Raw genomic sequence first — 19,135 nt, 5'->3', positions numbered from 1 at the left:
TGTTCGTGTTTAAAGAGAGAGTGGAAATGTCTCTTCTTTCTCTCTTGTCCAAACCTGTCCATTGTAAGCTTATTCCATTAGTGCCCCCACTGCTTGGAGGGTCACTCTCCCATCTGGACAGACACTGGATGAGATGCTTTGGTCTCTATGGCCAAAGGGCAGTGCCCCTGCTTCTTGCTGCAACTGCCAAGAAAGTGTTTGAATAGTGCTATCTAATGTCATCATGTTTATTATGCATACTGACACATGTCCATGGGGAGCTTGGCTGAAAAGAAATACTCATTTGCGTTGCTTCTTAAATCTTCCCAGATGACAGCAATCACGGAGCTGTCATTGGTGCCAGCAATGAAAAAAAGGTAGCTCTTTTCTCATTCAGAATATCTCTACCTATTATTTCCTAAGTCTGATCAAATTAATATTGAAGTAGGGATGCAAGGTATTATTGTGAGCTATTTTCAGTGTTAAAATTAAATGATTATGATGGTGCATTTTACAATGAATAAAATAGATTAAAAAAGAAATTCTGTCATAAATATCCATAAAAAGAGAAACTGCATCTCATAGTTCTTTACACCACTTTACTACTAAGCGACTTAATTACCACACTCTTGGAAAATGTTTCTGTCTTGGGGACAAAGGACGGCAGGGAGGGAATCATTTTTGCTACTTGGCAAAAACTTCTAGAGAGCTGGGGGTCGGGAGAGATGGAGGTAGAAGGGATTTCAGTGAATATTTTGAAAAACACAGAACAATCTTAGTACTTTCTTTTTTTTTTTTTTTTTTTTTTTGTCTTTTTGCTATTTCTTTGGGCTGCTCCCGAGGCATATGGAGGTTCCCAGGCTAGGGGTCCAATTTGAGCTGTAGCCGCCAGCCTACGCCAGAGCCACAGCAACTCAGGATCCGAGCCGCGTCTGCAACCTACACCACAGCTCAAGGCGACGCCAGATCGTTAACCCACTGAGCAAGGGCAGGGACCGAACCCGCAACCTCATGGTTCCTAGTCGGATTCGTTAACCACTGCGCCACGACGGGAACTCCCCAATCTTAGTACTTTCTTAATGAGCAGTATCTAAGTATACTTTAATATATGCCTGAGTAATTTTTGGTCATTAGCTTGATAACTTAACTTCCCCAATAAGAATTTTGATATAAACTAGCTTTCTGTTATTAAATTTATAATACCTTTCTGGTTTCAGGTATTACTATATAATTGAAACAATATTAAGAGGATCAAAAGTGATAATTTATGTAAAACCATTTTGTAAACTCTAAGGCACTAGGTATCTTTGTATGCTTATCATTATAACATATTTCTCATTTAGGAAAATATGACTTATTAAGATCTTAATGAGTTGTAAGATGTGCACAATTAAATATCAATAATTAAATCTCATAAAATAATTTCAATAAATTCACAATGACCAAGAATTTTCAAATAGCCCTCCTTTAGAATTTAGAGATCTAAATTTTATTTTTAATGACTTGAATTAAATCTGTTCCAATTATTTGTGGCTTATTATGATACCTCTTTCAGGGCCGCTTTCTGCAGAAGAAAATGAAAGTCAAACAATGTACTATTTTCCACAGTTTTGGAAGAAAGAGTCTTTGCCAAAAGGAGAGGAGTAGAGTCTAAGCATTTAATTAGGTCACAAAGGAAAAAAAGATGAAAATTCTACTATGAAAAGAAGAAACAAAGCATATGTGATACTAATGTTCCTATAGTTCTCAAGGCATGTGGTGCTTAACATGATGTATATGAGAAATGTATGTATGTGTTCTTGTTCATACATATATCACTGCAAGTACATGCTCATATATTCCTTATTCTTTTCTTTCAGAGATGAGATGGTCTAAAATATTTCTACGTCCATTTATAGTATTACTAAAGGATTGTATCATTCATAAAGACATGTCCTTGTTGCCTTACACAAGCCATGTTACAGTATTTGTTAGGTTTAGAATTTTTTACATTCTTTTCATTTAATTCAGGTATTTATCTGTGAGCTTTCAGTCTCCCCAGTAGATGGGCACTCATGGAAACATTTACAGTGTTGTTCCTATTGTATTTTTATTACCAACACTCTCATTACCTTAGACTTCCGTGTTGCTACTGCTGAGTTGATTGGCAACATTTCTTTCCATATCAAACTTTTCATCACCAATATCACTGTCCAGAAATGGACCACCCAAGAGGTTTGAAATATAATTTCCTGTGCTAGTCTTCATTTTAAAAGATAAGCATATATACAGGTTTAATTGTTGACATATTTTTTCGACTTTAGTCATGGGTCATTTACCCTCAGATTTGTATTTATATCTGTGTGTTGGTGTTGGATAACAAACATTTATGGTCCCCATATTTGGGATTTTCTAAAAGTGGATACATTGCTGCATTTCTGAGCCACTTTTGTCTTTTTTTTTTTCAGGGCTGGACCCATGGCATATGGAGGTTCCCAGACTAGGGGTCAAATCAGAGCTGTAGTTGCTGGCCTATGTCACAGCCACAGCAATGCCAGAGCGGAGCCACGTCTGTGACCTACACCACAGCTCATGGCAACACTGGATCCTTAACCCACTGAGTGAGGCCAGGGATCGAACCCGCATCCTCACAGATACTAGTTGGGTTCATTACCACTGAGTCATGACTGGAACTCCTTGAGCCACTTCTTAACTTTGGAATTCCTGGACCTGGAGCTCAAGTATGCACTCAGTTGCAATAGGATGCTATCAGCATGTCAGAGGACACTTGCATCTTTGGGATTCCCAGGTATACATACAACAGGACTCTCAGAGATCAGATAGTCATGTCCAAGTGCCACTTCTCATCCAAATATTAAACCTGTGGCCTGTGAAGGAAGTCTAAACTGTATTTCATTCATCCCTTTTCCATTGCCCTGGTTTATCACTAATCTATACTCCCAAGACATAATTCTTACATTCGATCCACATAGGTGATCATGGGTGAATAGAATTCCCAGCCATTTTGGGTTATAGGAACTAGCAAAAATAAAACAAAAAGCAAAAACTCCTTTGCCAGCCATGGGGAAAAATTATATATTTGGTAAAAAAAAAAACTGCTGTTGGCAAATTCCGTATTTCATACATGATTGAAGATAATGAAAAAATTCCAAAAATGTCATTGATAAATATATTGATACTTATAAAAAGTTCTAGGAGACACAAGTTTACAAAAAGATCTATCAGAAATAGAATACCTGCTTGAGAGAACACTTGCTATGGTAGGTAACTTTTCTCCTTAAACACTGTTTCTTTCCATTTTCCAGGAAATATCGCTGTGGTATCATGATCTAAGCATATTGCCCCATACATTCTAGTTGCTGTTATAGGCACAGTACTTACTTCCAATGTTTATAAGCCACTCTCTAATGAATATTAACATTTTACACTTGCCGTTATTGATAAAAGATTCTGATTAATTCCTGTACTTCTCATAAATTTTTATGATGATTAAAGATATGTTTTTTTTCAACCCTTGGTCTTCAGTCCATTTATTAAGAGGCTGTAAGTAATAGACACTTTCTCTTGTCCCTAAATTTGTAAACCTTCCTCAGGAGCTAATAAAAGGGAATGTGAAGTGTTTCCTTTTATTTAAGGAAGTGCAACTCAATCAGTCAAATATAAGCGGATAAAGGATTTTTAAGTGTCTGTATAGGACGTTGACCTTAGTGGCCTTGAAGATGGTGAAGGATTATTTTGTAGGTAGACTGGATGGGGGACAGCCCTGGGGGCTGGCCTCTTAGAAACCAGGCTGGTTATTAGGGGGCTGAAATCTCATCAGAACGTTCTTCCTTGATCTGAGGTAGGGGTGTGGATAAGCTGAGTCTTCCTTGCAGTGCAGACCCCTAAGAACATGATGTTGTTGTGGTTTGGGGACATGGCTCCAGGAGACAAACTTAAACCCTTATAAACGATGATAGGTGTCTCATAGTGGTCAAGAACACCAGTTCTGAAGTCAGACTGTCCAAGTTCATCTACAGATCTCACTACTTAAAATCTGTGTGATTTGGGGCAAATACTTTAATCTTTCTAAATATCTTTCCTCACATCTAAAATGAGATAATGACTTGTTCCATTTGAATGTGTCCAGAAAAAAAATGGTAAAATTCCACCATGTGCTTAAGTAGCTTATTTATTTAGTATGTCCTTATCCCATGAGGATTTGGACAGAGGCAATTTCAGGGATGTGGGCAGTGAATTCTCCTCCTTGTCATCCTTGGGTGAATTACCCACCCCATAAAATGCCAGCTCTTCTCATCTTCATTATTATTATTTTTTAATATTCCCCAGGCCAGAGCATTGGGTTGTGAATTAAGGGAGGCAGGTCATTGATGGAGGCCAAATTGTGAATTTAGAGCAAGAAATAGGGAACACAGCACAAATCTACAGAGCAAAGGGAGCCTGAATTTTTCATCCAGTCTGTTGGATGACCTGAGAAACTTTGAAAATGCCAAGGAATCATTTCATTCTAGATGGGCTGCAGTTATAAATAGAGCAGCTTCAATATGGGTGGGCTTTAAAGAGCTGTGAGCTAAGCCTGTAGGCATCCTAACAAGTACATTCCAAGTATGCAATATCAATTCTAGCACCAACTTCAGCTATATCATGCTATCAAAGGATACCCATGCTTGGGCCATGTTCAGAAATAAAGGTATATTCAAAATACCTTGTAAAAAAATTCTCCAGAATTCTCAAAAGAAATGTAGTATTTCAACAAACTATTAGGCATTGATCCTGGAGTGATTTGCATCTGTTTAATGTACAATGTTACAATGTCTGCAAAGCCCTTTTATTAAAGATCAGTTTGGACTTGTTTAGGCTAATTCCCTACTCTGCTCCACACACATGCAACCCAACCATAGGACAAAGAATGAATTTGGAGATTGTTCTCAGGCATCCAAGAAGAAATGGAACAAAAATACTGTAATTCATGAAAGATTGCTGACCACATATCTAAATACTGTCGTGGTTTAAAAAAAAAACCAAAAAAAAAAACCAAAAAAAAAAAAAAACAAAACAAAAAAACTGCTGAGAAGGAAATAAGAAGCACAAAAGGAACACGAGAATCCTAGAGTTTCAGGGACCCCAGCCATATTGAGCCTGTTCATTCATGTGTATCCCCCATCTCTGCGACAACGCCGTCCTGTAGTCACTATCCTCTGTACTTAACTCCCCAGGACACAGTTAAATCTTAAAAGTGACAGAACAGAATGTTCCAGGCTAAGGATAAAAGTTGTACTAATACCCAAGGAGGATATATTCTACAGGGATTAATGATAGCAAAATATAGAGTTATGATTTAATATATCGAAGTGTATGTGTTCAAGGATTTACTCAGGTTGGTTTGAAATGCACCCCTCTGATGTCTTTGAACTTGAGTCTCTTTGTGCAAAGAAATATTTTTTAAGTATTCCCTTTGGCATGTGTCTTAGCCAAACCCATTGTGGGGAGAACTTAAAATGCTTAGTCCTGTGTGTTTTCTTATTAGTATTCCTTAGGTGCCTCAGCCCAGGGCAGTGACGTAAGACCTAACCCTGGCCAAGGGAACAGGGCCCACTCTGTTTTGACAGAGTGTTATTCATGATCACCACTCTACAGAAATGTTAAAGAATATCACATAAAGACATGAGCTAATTATGCAAAACATGGAAACAAGTGCTACTTTTAATACTGTGAGATTAAGATACAGTAATCTTAGGAGGCAGAGAAATTGAGTCATTTCTTAGAAGATAGTGCCTCAAGTATATGGTTAAGAAGTGAAAAAAAGGTAAAATAAGATAGACCCCTCTCATCCAAGTTCTGCCATAAGGAAACTCCTTCGTAATTTAAAATGTTGTGTTCTGCCAAGGAGAGAGAGAGGAAGACGACTTATTTAAAAATGAAGAATTCTGTTTGTTATTGCTAGTACATGGAAAGAGCATATATTCATTATGAAACCATTGCATTGTGGCATTTTAGCAGTGGCCTGTATAGTCAATGTGTTTCTACCTCTCAACTGATGCATTAAAAAATACTGTGTTCTAAATTCATTTTCTTGCAGTCTTCACAGTCATGTATCCAATAACTGGAGATTCCTGTCTTCAAGCTTTCTTTATGCTAAAAATACAAATTTACATGAATTTCATGGATTGGCAATTTACAATGTCAGATATGGCAGGGGTTGGCTGCACTATAACTGGATGGTCAACTATGCAACCTGTTTGAGAAACTAAGGGTGCTTTGAATACAGTGAACTTAATTTCATGCCAGAGGAGAGCATTGAAATGCTTTTTTGTCTTCTTAATCAGTCATTGTGTGAGCTTTTATTTAAGGCATAGAGGAAGGAAGGCCTCTATCTTGCCCAGTGTAAAGGGTCCCTAATAAGAGTTTCATGTGCCAGTAGGGCAAATGAGAATCAAAGTATGTTTTATTAATGGGATTTCACACTCCTAGGTGGAGAGTTCAGGTTTATTTGGATTCACGGATATGAGCTGCTGTGCAAACTCATGTATTTTCAGCCTCTAAGTACCGGGTGTCCCCCACTAGGTCACCAGCATTTAGCAGCAGCAGGCAGCATGGGGTTTCAGTTTTACATGAGTCTTTGTCACTCCCAGGGTCCTGGGCAGAAGTCCAGTGTTGTTTGTTTAACTTCCTTCCTCTTCCTTTTCTCCACTTCTTTCCTCTCCCACGTCCTGCCATCCATTCTGGCCATGGACAGCAGAATTAACTGCAAGCTGCAAATGCAAAGCTGAGCTGGCCCTAAAAATATGACTCCTTGCAACTATTTCATTGCAAAAGAAGCTTGGTACTGTAGCTTCACCATGCCCTTTTGAGGGCAGACTTAGTAATTTGGCTGTCACTCATTTGTAATTTTATACCTTCGAGTGTGGAGGGATATTAAATGGAATTAGTAGAGTCCTCCACTGGAATGCTGATTCTTAGAAAATAAAAAACCAAAATTTCCAGAAGAGTCTTGAAAACATCTGTTTGAAAGATTAGGTTTTATCAAAGTAAAATAAATAAATTAATTAATTAAATAAACAAACAAACTAGTCACATTAAACTTAGTTAAAATCACTGGAAAATCTGTCACTTATTTATATTAAAGCTTGCCTGTATTAATGATATTTATTCTTCTACCCTGCTCTCAGTATTAGTAGGTAAAAGTAGCCAGGACATTAAGATGCAGTTTCTTTTTATTTGGGCTGAGAAATTGGATTGTCTGTCCAAAAAGATCACAACATAATGAATTATTTTAATATGGATGATACCACACCAGAGGTTTCTTCACTTTTGGTTCTACTTTTATTTTGTAAGATTTAAAAATCCTTGATTTTCTTGGAGTTCCTTTCGTGGCTCAGTGGTTAACCAACCTGACTAGTATCCATGAGGATGCAGGTTTGTTCCCTGGTCCCGCTCGGGGGGTTAAGGATCCGGCATTGCCGTGAGCTTCAGTGTAGGTCTCAGACTTGGCTCGGATCTAGTGTTGCTGTGGCTGTGGTGTAGGCTGGCAGCTACAGCTTGATTCGACCTCTAGCCTGGAAACCTGCATATGCCTTGGGTGCAGCCCTGAAAAAAAAAAAAAAATCCTTGATTTTCTTTTTAAAAAATTGTTAAAGAGATTGCTGAAAATCTCTAAGGTTAAAATGATATTTAAAGAAATCAATAACATTAGAAGGTAAATAACATTTCTGTTTTCAGGCATGCCTGTTATAATGCCCAAAAATCTAGGATTGAAAATAATTTAGGGCTTCCTTTTTTCTTTTCTTTTCCTTTCTTTTTTTTTGGGGGGGGGGAGGGGGGCACACCTGCAGCATATGTTGGTTCCCAGGCTTTGGGTTGAATTGGAGCTATAGCTGCCAGCCTACACCACAGCCACAGCAACACTAGATCCGAGCCACATCTTTGACCTACACCACAGTTCATAGCCACGTGGGATCCTTAACCTACTGAGCAAGGCCAGGGATTGAACCTGAGTCCTCATGAATACTAGTCGAGTTTGTTACCCATTGAGCAATGATGGAACTCTCTAAGGCTTTATTTTGAAGGATAACAAACATACAAAAAAAAAAATAAGTAAAAGCACATATGCCATCAGGTAGAGCTTGCTCAAGATTACGTGTATCACAAGTCTACGTTTTATTGTCCACAATTCTACATTTTGGTTATTGGTTTTTTTTTAATTTGCTGAATAGCATTTCATTATGCACATATACCATAGTGTATCTCTTTTCGTGATTGGGCATTTGAGTAATGTCCAGTGGGGGCTGATTTGAATATTGCTGATGTGAGCATCAAAGCTGATGTGTTCTGCTGCACTTATGCATATTTCTGTTGAGTGTGTACCTGAGACTAGGATTTCTAGCACATAGAGTATGCAAAAAAGAGCTTTAAAAGAAGTTGGCCAACATCAAATTTCTGTTACCATTTTGTATTCCCACTCACAGTCTATGAAATTTCTGATAACACCCAGTATTTGCTACTACTTGGCATTTTCTCTCCTCTCTCTTTTTTGTTTTAACCCTTCTGATGGGTATGCACTGGCATTCCATGGATGTTTAAATTTGCATATCCCTTGTGAGTAATGAAGTTGGTCATCTTTTCATTGGTTCATTGGCTCATTTGTTCATTTGCTCATTGGCTATGTGGATATCCTGTTTCATAAAATGCTGATTCAGATATTTTGAAATACCTATCTGTCTGTCTGTCTGTCTGTCTGTCTATCTATCTATCAATCTATCTATAAACACACACACACAGAATGAAAGTATTTTCTTCCACCAATGCTTCTTCACTTTCTCAATGAAGTCTTAGATAAAAAGAATTTTCCAATTACTGTGATTCAACTTATACATTTTAAATTCCTTTTATGGTTAGCACTTTTTGTGTCCTGCATAAGAAAGCCTTGGCTACTCTGAGGTTGTGCATGTGTGCTGTATTTTGCTTTCAGAGTTTTATTGTTTAATCTTTCACATCTAGAGCAGCACCATATATGGAACTAATTTTGCATATTTTTGAGATGGGAGTCAAGGTGCCTTTTTTTCACCATTTAGATATCCAGATGAAAGCCCCATCTTTTCCACTGTATGACAGTCTCATCAACCTCATATATTGAGTGTATATGTGGCCTGGTGTCCAGATTCTCTGTTGTTCCACTATTCTGTCTCTCCTTACATGAATGTCACATGGTCTTAATTGCTGCGTCTTTGTAATGTGCTCTTTTTTTTTTTCCCTGCTTTCTTAGGGCCACAGTTGAGGCGTTTGAAAGTTCCCAGGCTAGGGGTCGAAATGGAGCTGCAGCTGCAGGCCTACACCACAGCCACAGCAACATGGGATTTGAGTTGCATCTGTGACCTACTCCACAGCTCATGGCAACTCTGGATCCTTAACCCACTGAGTACAAGGCCGAGGTTGGAACCCACATCCTCATGGATACTAGTTGGGTTTGTTACTGCTGAGCCATGATGGGAATTTCCGTAAAGTGCCTTCTTGTTTGTCAGGTTCAGCCTTCCCTGTTTGTTTCCTTTGAGGCTATTTGCTTTTCTTGGCAACTTGCATTTTCATGTACATTTTAGAATCCACCATCCATTACCTCAACTCTCCCATTCCTGAAAAAAACAGCATGCCTGAGTTTGGGTGGGAATTGTGTTAAATCTGTAAATTAACTCAAGGAGATTGAAATGTTTATCATATTAAATCTGGCCATCCATAAACATGGCATTTCCCGCCAATCATTTGTATCTGCTTTTATTTCAGCAGTGTTGTATGGTATTTATGGTGGGGGTCTTATGCCACTTTCACAGATTTATTCCTAGGTATTGAATGTTTTTCTATGATATTTATAAATATGATTATTGTTTTAATTTCTTTATTGCTAATATGCATAAAGAAAATCGATGCTTCTGTACATTCTTTTTGTTTTTATTTTATCACCTGGACCTCCAGTGCAATGTTAAAAAGAGTGGTGTTAGCAGTGAATGATATCTCTTTCATATTTAAGGAGACATTTTCAATATTTAACTCCAATTATAATTGTTTTCATTATTAAACAGAAGGGACTGCCCTCCATGCCTAGTTGGCAAAGGTAGTTTTTAAAATTACAAATGATTGTTGAATTTTATAAAAAAAAAGTATTTATGCATTTTTAAGATTTAGTTACAAACCATTATTATGGGTATTCAACAATGTTCATTAAGCTCATTCTACTTCTTTCCTGGAAAGAAAACCAACAAAAAAATAAAAGAAATTAGGATACAATTCTGCTTACAAAAATACTAGGAGCAGAAACAGCCACATACTATTATAAGAAGGTATGCAGAGTTTAGACACCACTTTTCAGATATTATTCCATATGCAAATTTCATTTTAAAATTTATTCTGGCTTTTTTTGAGGGGGGCCACACCTAGGGCATGTGGAAGTTCTCAGGCTGGGGGTTTGAATGGAAGCTGTAGCTACTGGCCTACACCATAGCCTCAGCAACATGGGATCCAAGTCATGTCTGTGACCTACACCATAACTCACAGCAATGCTAGATCCTTAACCCCTGAGCAAGGCCAGGGATGGAAACTGCATCCTCATGGATACTAGTTGGGTTCGTTACCGCTGAGCCACAGCGGGATCTCCTTTTCTTCAGTTTTCAATGTCCGAAGATACCTGAATGCTTTATTCACAAACATTATTAAAACTCTAAATAGGGCCATGAGTTGCCCAACTACAGGGGCATCTTTGTAGACATGAAGGTGAGCTGTGCTCTGGAGGCACCAGGAACACCCCATTCCAGGTGAATAATGCCCCCTGGGGTTACTGGACTGGGGATTTACCAATCTTGAGGGCGCCAGAAAATCTTATCAAGTCTGCACTGGCAGGAAACACAGGTACCAGTGAGACATTGTTGGGAAACTGTCTTAGGGACAACATAGTCAACCAAGCCCTGGATCAGTGTGCATGCTTTAGGTCTAGACATACAACCATATTAAGGAAGAGTGGAATTGACGTTGGGGTGTGTGGAATAAGAACTACTCTTTACTGGAGTTCCCGTCGTGGTGCAGAGGTTGACGAATCCCACTAGGAACCATGAGGTTGCAGGTTTGATTCCTGGCCTTGCTCAGTGGGTTAACAATCCAGCGTTGCCGTGAGCTGTGGTGTAGGTTGCAGACGTGGCTTGGATCCCGAGTTGCTGTGGCTCTGGCGTAGGCTGGAAGCTACAGCTCTGATTAGACCCCTAGCCTGGGAACCTCCATATACCACAGGAGTAGACCTAGAAAAGGCAAAAAAGACAAAACAAACAAACAAACAAAACTACCATTTACTTTGTAAAAGTATGTACTGTTTGGATTTTTAGTAATAAGCTTGCATGGTCTGAAAAATAATCAAAACCTAATTTTAAAAAATCACCCTGTTTCTGCTATGTATAAAATAGATAACCAATAAGGACTTGCTGTATAGCATGGAGAACTATACTCAATATTTTGTATTAACCTATAAGGGAAAAGAGTATGAAAAAGAATACACACACACACAGATACATATATCACTGTGCTGTACATCTGAAACTAAGAAAACATTGTAAATAAAATTTTTTAAATAAATAAAACCACAAGAAACTTTTTTCAGTTATAATAAACCATAAAAAAGTCACCCCGTTTAGTTCTTGTTTAATTAATACTAAATACAATCTTTTATAAATGGGGACTGGTAGTATTGCCTTTCAAGTATCATCTAACAATTATGATTGTATAAAGTTTTAGAATCGAAGAAAGTATTTCTTCAGTAAGTTACCATCTTTTCATACTCATAGTTACCTAATTACATAGATGTTTTATTTGTTTTAAATGTCTTGTCCAGGTCATCTAATTATAAAATGTGACCTGAGTCCATTTGGTACATAATTCAATAAAAAGTGTTTAAAATACAATTTCAACTCATGTTTTTGGAAGTCATGACTGAAATAAGGAAAATTAGATAAAAGACTTACAGGCAGGTTTGAGGTACTCTAATAGCTAGGGGAGGGTGGGAGTGATATCAGTATGTAAATTTAGCTTCAAAGTCAGCATCTAGACAACTTCTCTTTTCTGTGAGCCTTTTGGGTTGGTTAGACTTTGCCTCATTTTATATGTCTTTTGAATTGCAATCTCATTTCAAAAAACAAAAAGAATTTTGAACAGACTTGTTGGCTATACTGCTTGTCTTTGAAATAAAACTTGACTGGCTTTTGAACATAAATTCTAAACAATCTTGAATCTGCTTTTGCCTTCGAATTCAACAAGGAAAAAAGTCTAGATTCAGTTTGAAAGTAATGTTATGATTCTATGGGTTTGTTTTTTTGTTTGTTTTTTTTTTGTTTTTTAATGTAGAGATACAGATAGTTAAGGATCCAGATAAAAATTCTGGGCAAAGCAATGGAAGGCTAGAAAACTCGAATTTGCTAGGCAGGCTAGTAGGAGGGTCCTTTTGTGATGAAATGTTGCATAAATAATGCCAATGGGGGGCTAAATTCACTGTTGCCATGGCGACCTTTGTGCCTGGCTGAACTCAATTCTTTTCTCTTTTAAGAAGGCAACCACTAGGCTTGTGGTATCTCTCATGCTTCTTGCTTTGCTTACTCTTAAACTGTTTGCAAGTGAAAGCAAAAATTAAACTATGAAAATTTGGCATCCTGACTTTTTGAGGCTGTTTTTCCTTGCCTTTCGTGATTTTTGAGCTCCTTTTGCGGTTCCTTTTGGGCCTGGTGAGGGGAGGGTGGATCAGGTGCGGGATTGCCAGGACCCGCCTGCACCACTGCTTGGAAAGAAGGGAAAAGTAAGCCCTCATCTTTGTGGCTAGTCGACTTATTTGCCTAGACTCCAGTTTTGAAGTATTTAAGGACCATTTGTTTCCAAAGGTAACCGAGAAAAAGTGAAAAGTAAATGTATTTGTTTTTAAAATGTGGTCATTGTGCATGTTGTTTTTTGATGGTTTTAACTAAAGTTTTAAAACTGTGGATTGAGAGTTCAGTGTAGAAAACACGGGTAGAATTTATTTCTGGCCTCAGGTTGTCAGTGTGTTCAATGCACTAATGTTAAAATTGCAAAAACCAAATAATGGCATTAAATAGAAAGTTTTAAGGATCGATGTGCCATTTCCCTATCAATTAACCATTATAACTGCTTAATAACTGTTTTTAGTAAAACTTGGTGTGTCATAGATATATACTTTAGATTTTATGAAAGTTATGATTATCCATGTAGCCATTTATAAAGTGAGAATTATCTAGTAATTAAAAGTTGATGTGGAAATTGTGGGTCTTTTTTCTTTTCCTTTGGCACAGAATTAAATGAATAACCTCACCCAGAAAGAAATTATTTATACAGAGGAAAAGCATAAATATCACCCAACCAGTGTCACTATATAAAGTAACAGTAAAAATTCAATATATTGGACAGCTAACTTGTGGCATTGCATACCTTTTCTTAGAGATAATTTGGTTCCTTTCTTATAGGGATAATTTAGTTCTCAATGATGAGCTTTATATTAGAACTAGAATACAGTAATTACATGTTTTGATCATTTTAAATGGTGCAGGTGTAAATGGGATGAAGGCATCCCATAATTATTGAAAACCTTTACCATCCAAGTGTTTTCAAATGCTTTTATTCAGATAACTCACTGAGAATCATTGACCGAAATTTACAGCGACTTCATAGATTTCACCTGTGTCACCTCTGGAGTTAAAATATTTGTGGTACTCAAGAGATTAAAGAAACAAATTGATTTCAGCATGCTGATGATTTAACAAGACGACAGTCTATGGGGGTTGTATATAGATTATTATATATTTGTCAGATAACAGCGTAGCAAAATGGAATGCCTCCTTAAGTCTTTAGGTTTTCATCTGTAGAGTGTTTTCCAATGGATGATGATAACAGAGAATGATTTTTGGCCATGACAGCCACAAATTAACATTTCTAGATGACTAATATTATTTGAAATTTGAATGATTTTGTCACTCAGATACTAAGTAGAAATAATGACCCTGTCGACATAAAGAAATGATTTATTTTTATCAGAAATGCATTGTCGCATGTTTTAGTATTTGAATAGCCTACTATGGATAAATTTTATTTTAAAGCAGCTAACAAAGGAAGGCTCCCATATACTCTGGGGTTACCTCTTAATAAATATTTCAGTTAATTAAGAAGTGTATGCTAATCATATTAAGACTAAGAAATCTTTTCATTTCTAAGGAAGTAAACCTCAGTGGTATAGATTGAGAATAGTGTTTTAAGAAAACTTTGGCCTTTGAAAGTGTTTTCCATATCATGACTGTTATTTAATAATACTGCCTAAATATAAAGATAAAATGACTGTTAAGCTTCATTTTAGGAATGTAGTGTCCAGGCACTCATTTGCATAACATCACTGGTATGTGTCCAAGTGACTTAAAATTTTAAACTATAGTGCATAGTATATGCATGTTATCCAAATAGTTCATCAAAAAAAAAAAAAGCTAACTGATATGCATAGATGCTATTCCCCTACATTGCCAAGAATAAATATCTTCATGGGAAGGACAGTTAAACTATTTTAAGTTTAAATTATTTTAAATTTTAAAAATCAAGGTGTTTTTAATCACATGGGTATATTTTGAAACATACTAAATAGGTCCTTTAAGTGGCATTCCAAAACATAAGCATAGAGTCAAACAAAATATGATTTAAAAGAAATATACGTTGGAAGGATTTCCAAATGGCAGGTTGTAAAATCTTTTCTGGGCTATTTTACGCTTAAGTTTTATGCACACAATTAAGAAAAATAGTTTCGGTTGCTTTAAAAGACATTTTTTATCCAGGCGATTTCAGATTTGGTCCAGTTGAGCTGATTATATTATCAAGTTGTAGAGTTAAAGTGAATAAATCTGACCAATAGTTCAGGTTGGAATGGTTTTGGTACAAAGATGTGTGTTTGTATTTCTACAAGTAGCTTATTAACATGTGAATTCTGATTTAGAGTTCTGTTTTATACCTCTTTTATAATTCTTATATTATGGAATACCTTCTATTCACCAAATCTTTGTTGAGTCCCTCCTAGGTGCTAAACATTCCATACAAAAATGGAAACAGTTATTTCCAAGGTTCCAAGAACTAAAAATTCTAGTTGGGGGTGTTTGTGAGAATTAGTAACTGGGTAAGGCAGTAATATAATTGCTTTCATGGAGACGTGGGCAAGGAGAGCATGAAATAGCACTGAAGCTTATACAGTACATTAAGGTATGATCCTCCCAAACTGAGATGAAAAAAGGTTAAGTGACTTGTATAGAATAGCTGCTGATGAATGACCTTAAAGATTATTTCTGGAATTCCCGTTGTGGCTCAGCAGAAGTGAATCTGACTAGTATGCATGAGGACACAGGTTCAATCCCTGGCCTCACTCAGTGGGTTAAGGATCTAGCGTTGCTGTGAGTTGGGGTGTAGGTTGCAGACACAGCTCAGATCCTGCATTGCTGTTGGTATAGGCCAGCAGCTACAGCTCTGATTCCACCCCTTGCCTGGAAACCTCTATATGCTCAGGTGTGGCCCTAAAAAGACCAAAAAAAAAAAAAAAAAACAAAACAAAAAAAAAAAAACAAAGATTGTTTCCATATAGTAGTCAAATAGTCAGAGAGCCTATGAAAATGTAAATCCAATCATGTTACTACTATATGTAGAGTCAAAGTCAAAGGCCTTACATTGACCAGCAAGCCCCTCCACAATTTACTGCTGGCCGCCCAAGTCTCTCCCACATCTCCTAAGAGTCTTCCCTCTTGCTTACTTTGCTTCAGCATTCAAAACTCTTTGCTTCTCCTGGAGAGTGCTCCCAGCACAGGACCTTTGCATTTGCCTTTTACCTCTACTTAAAACACTTAAAACGCTGCAACCCTAAATCCAGCCTAGATAGACAAATGCCTCAGCTCTTTGAGATCTTTGCTCAAATGTCACCTTGTCAGTGAGTTCATTCTTAAAAACTCTTCAAAAATTGCCTTCCCAGCTTTTCCTGCATTATTATTCTCCAGTGCCTTGTCTAAAGATGGCGCCCTATGCAATCCACCTGTTCATTTTGTTCAGTGTTGATTTTTTCCACTAGAATGGAAACTTATTTGATAGTTTCTTGGTAATATTCATAGACCCATGCCTGCCTTACTTACTGAATGAATAAATGAGGATCTGAATACAGTTGGCTCTTTGTATTGGTGGATTCCACATCTGCCATTCAGCCAATTTGCAGATCAAAATATTTGGGGAAAAAAAAAATCCAGAAAGTTCCAAAAATCAAAGTGAATGTGCTGTGCCTTGGCAACTATTTATGAAGTATTTACATTGTATTTACAACTATTTATATAGCATTATCATTGTTTTAGGTTCATCCAGGGATGATGGAAAATATATGGGAAGATGTACATAGGTTATAGGGGAACACTACACCATTTTATGTCTGGGACATGGATTTTGATATCTGCTGGATGTCCGGGGGCCAATTTCTCAAAGATAGTGAGGGATGACACCGAGTCTATGGCTTCTACTTTATTGTCATTGTTTCAGACTTTTTAGAAGAATGTTGAAAGTTATCATGGGCAACCAATTACCCTAGCTTAACTGTGAGAAAGTGTGGTCAGATACAAGGCGTGGATTCACACGTGTTTGTGCACCAACACTCCTAGTGGAGTCTCCTGCGTTATCACGGAAAAGGAGTTGGGAATTTCCCTTGTATGTCATGGTCTGTGATATCAGATGGACTCAGAGTGAGAAAACCCAGCTTCTTTTCCCCTCTTCCCATCCTGTAGTTATGGAAATTTGACCCATGCCTTCAGCATCTGTAGCCATAAAAAGTGTGCTTCCACGATGAAACGTTATGGCTGTCCCTGTAACACTCCAGCTCTCCCTAAGTTTCTGTGGTTTCTCTGCATAGTCTCCGAAGTATTTTTTCTAAGAAATACACCAAAAAGTATACACAATATCTAAAATGTAAAATTGTGTATTTCTTCCTGCTTCTAGTGTTCATTAATATGAGAAAAAGAGCCAATGGCCTGGATTATTTATGTGATCAAATTCAGTCAGCAGCTCCCTTAGATAAAATGCTACTCAAAAAACAAAATACATTCTTAGGATTCTAAGAATTACCAGTCATTACTAATCACGCCCATAGTAGTATCTTGTATCATTTGGCCAAATGTGGTGCTAGCTCATCTAGAAAGCATGACAACATAGGGTATATTTTGTTGTTTGTGGATCCAGTCACCTACCTCTGTTTCATCAAGTTCATCGTACATTTGACAGGTTTAATTAAACTCAGCACTTGTGGTTTTAAAAATAAGCTCAGCAAGTGCTGGGAATTTAATAAACTCTACAATATGGCTAATTTCATGGTGACCTTCACTAGTATATAAGTAGCTTTCAAAGAGGTGTGGGTTACTTCTTCCAGGAATAAAACTATTGAGTTAGTCTGTGGCTTCCAAAGGTACTAGCTCACTTGTACCTTTGAAGAAGAAGAAGAAAGTGTTGGTCAACTCTCTGTTTCAGGATGAGGCCAATAGATTATTAGAACTTTTCCATATCCTGCTAGCCTCGGGTGCTGTTTGCACATAGAGTGTGATGTTCCTCCAAGGAGAGGATCGGAATGTGGTTATTTATTGAATGGGCTTCTTGATCACATATCCCCTCTTCATGAATTTCATCTGCTTCAGTTCATTTCAAGCCATCATGCTCTTCTGAACCAAAATCTGATCCTTTTCATCAGCATTAATAGACTTTCTGCAGGAGATACTATATTTGGCATTGAAATGTTAAAGGTAATTAAATTTAGGTGCCACGTTTGGGGATTAACTGTACCTACATTGTCATGGAGAACTTCTGCCAAAGACTAAAAACCATCAACACAGAGGTGAAGATGAAGTTACTTAAAGAAGGAAACTTTGAGTGGGCTGTGGGCCATGTCTGCGTAATCACAGGCCTCTGGGTTGCTGGGCCATTTGCAGCACAGAGAACTTCACTGTAGCTCAGTCCTGCTTTGGACCTGATACTGCTCTGGAGACTCTGGCATATTCCAGCAGATATTTGGTGAATGCAGTGCACAGAAATTTGTCAAATATCATACATTTCCCATTTAGGGGCTTATTTATTCTTTAGGTATGTGGTCTTAAAATGCAAACTTGACATTTCTTCATTTAAAAACTGATTATTCTGACCCTTTTGTTATTGCTCTGAAATAGCAATTAATACACTTGCTGAGCATATCCAGTGCTTCTGATTACTTGTCTGCTTACAATATCTCATTAAATCCTCACGAAGACCTTATATGTAAGATATTATCCCTGTGCTGTGGATGAGAAATGGTAAGCTAAGCAATTAGCCCATTTTGTGGTATGTTGCTGAAATACATTAGTGTGAAATTTTGAGTCCATGTCTGTTCAACTCTGCAGCTCTCTCCCCTTCAGCCTTCTATCCAATGGCACTGCTCTATTTAACAGTCTCCAATTTTGGAAAACCACTCTTGATTTTTGTTTTCACCCAGATACCTACACACACCCACACCCACAACTGCATATCACTCCCTCTGTTTTTCTTTACTAGTCACCTCCAGCAAAGGGGCACCACACCGCTCTCTTTTACTGTAAACTGTCTCACCCACTAATCAGCATGTTCCTATCTGGAATCCTGCAGGTCCTGGGCTCAGGGATTGGTAATGATGTGCTATGGTATGAATGCCTTCCCTATCACAGTCAGCTTGAGCAACTCTTATAAATGCAGCTTCCTGACTCAGCTTCCCAAAGGCAGGGCTTGGACATCTGCATTTTTAATAGGTTCCTTAGAAAGATGCTAATCCCATGAGCATTTGACAATCGTCTATCAGATTCTATAGATGCAGAGATTGGCTGTATGGGAGGTGGAGGGACAAGTTTAAGAGTGATCTGAGAGTTCCCTGAGAGATTTGGGGACAGGTGAGAGATTGGAACAGTGCTGTCTGCCACACTGGAGCCTCATGCAGGTGACAGGTTCAAGGTGATAAGAGATGGAAGAGTCATTGGCTTGTGATTAAACCCAATCTTTATTTTGCCAGGCCCACTTTCTGCCATGCTGTATTTGTGTGTGCACACATAAAAGAGAGAGAGAGGTAAGCAGACCAAGG

General features: G+C 37.7%; 1 protein-coding gene across 10 annotated transcripts in view; it reads left to right on the top strand.

The window, feature by feature from the left end:
* The window catches only part of CTNND2 (catenin delta 2), a 1,014,682-nt gene that overhangs the window by 313,980 nt on the left and 681,567 nt on the right, over nucleotides 1–19,135 (top strand). The window contains exon 1 of one of the 10 annotated variants that reach the window (XM_085001644.1): nucleotides 12,548–12,878. The exons of the other annotated variants lie outside the window; for them this stretch is intronic. The gene's annotated coding sequence lies outside the window, so the exon portion shown is untranslated. Of the gene's footprint in view, nucleotides 1–12,547; nucleotides 12,879–19,135 lie in introns of those variants that run through there. 10 annotated transcript variants of the gene reach the window in all.

Source organism: Sus scrofa, chromosome 16 (assembly GCF_054392235.1).
Source record: "Sus scrofa isolate SSC_HxYL_T2T_F1_AM1 chromosome 16, Sscrofa_HxYL_maternal_Yorkshire_Landrace_v2.0, whole genome shotgun sequence".
In the NCBI taxonomy this organism is placed as follows: domain Eukaryota; kingdom Metazoa; phylum Chordata; class Mammalia; order Artiodactyla; family Suidae; genus Sus; species Sus scrofa.
The sequence above is the reverse complement of the archived record's forward strand: the minus strand, read 5'-3'. Positions and strand labels throughout refer to the sequence as shown.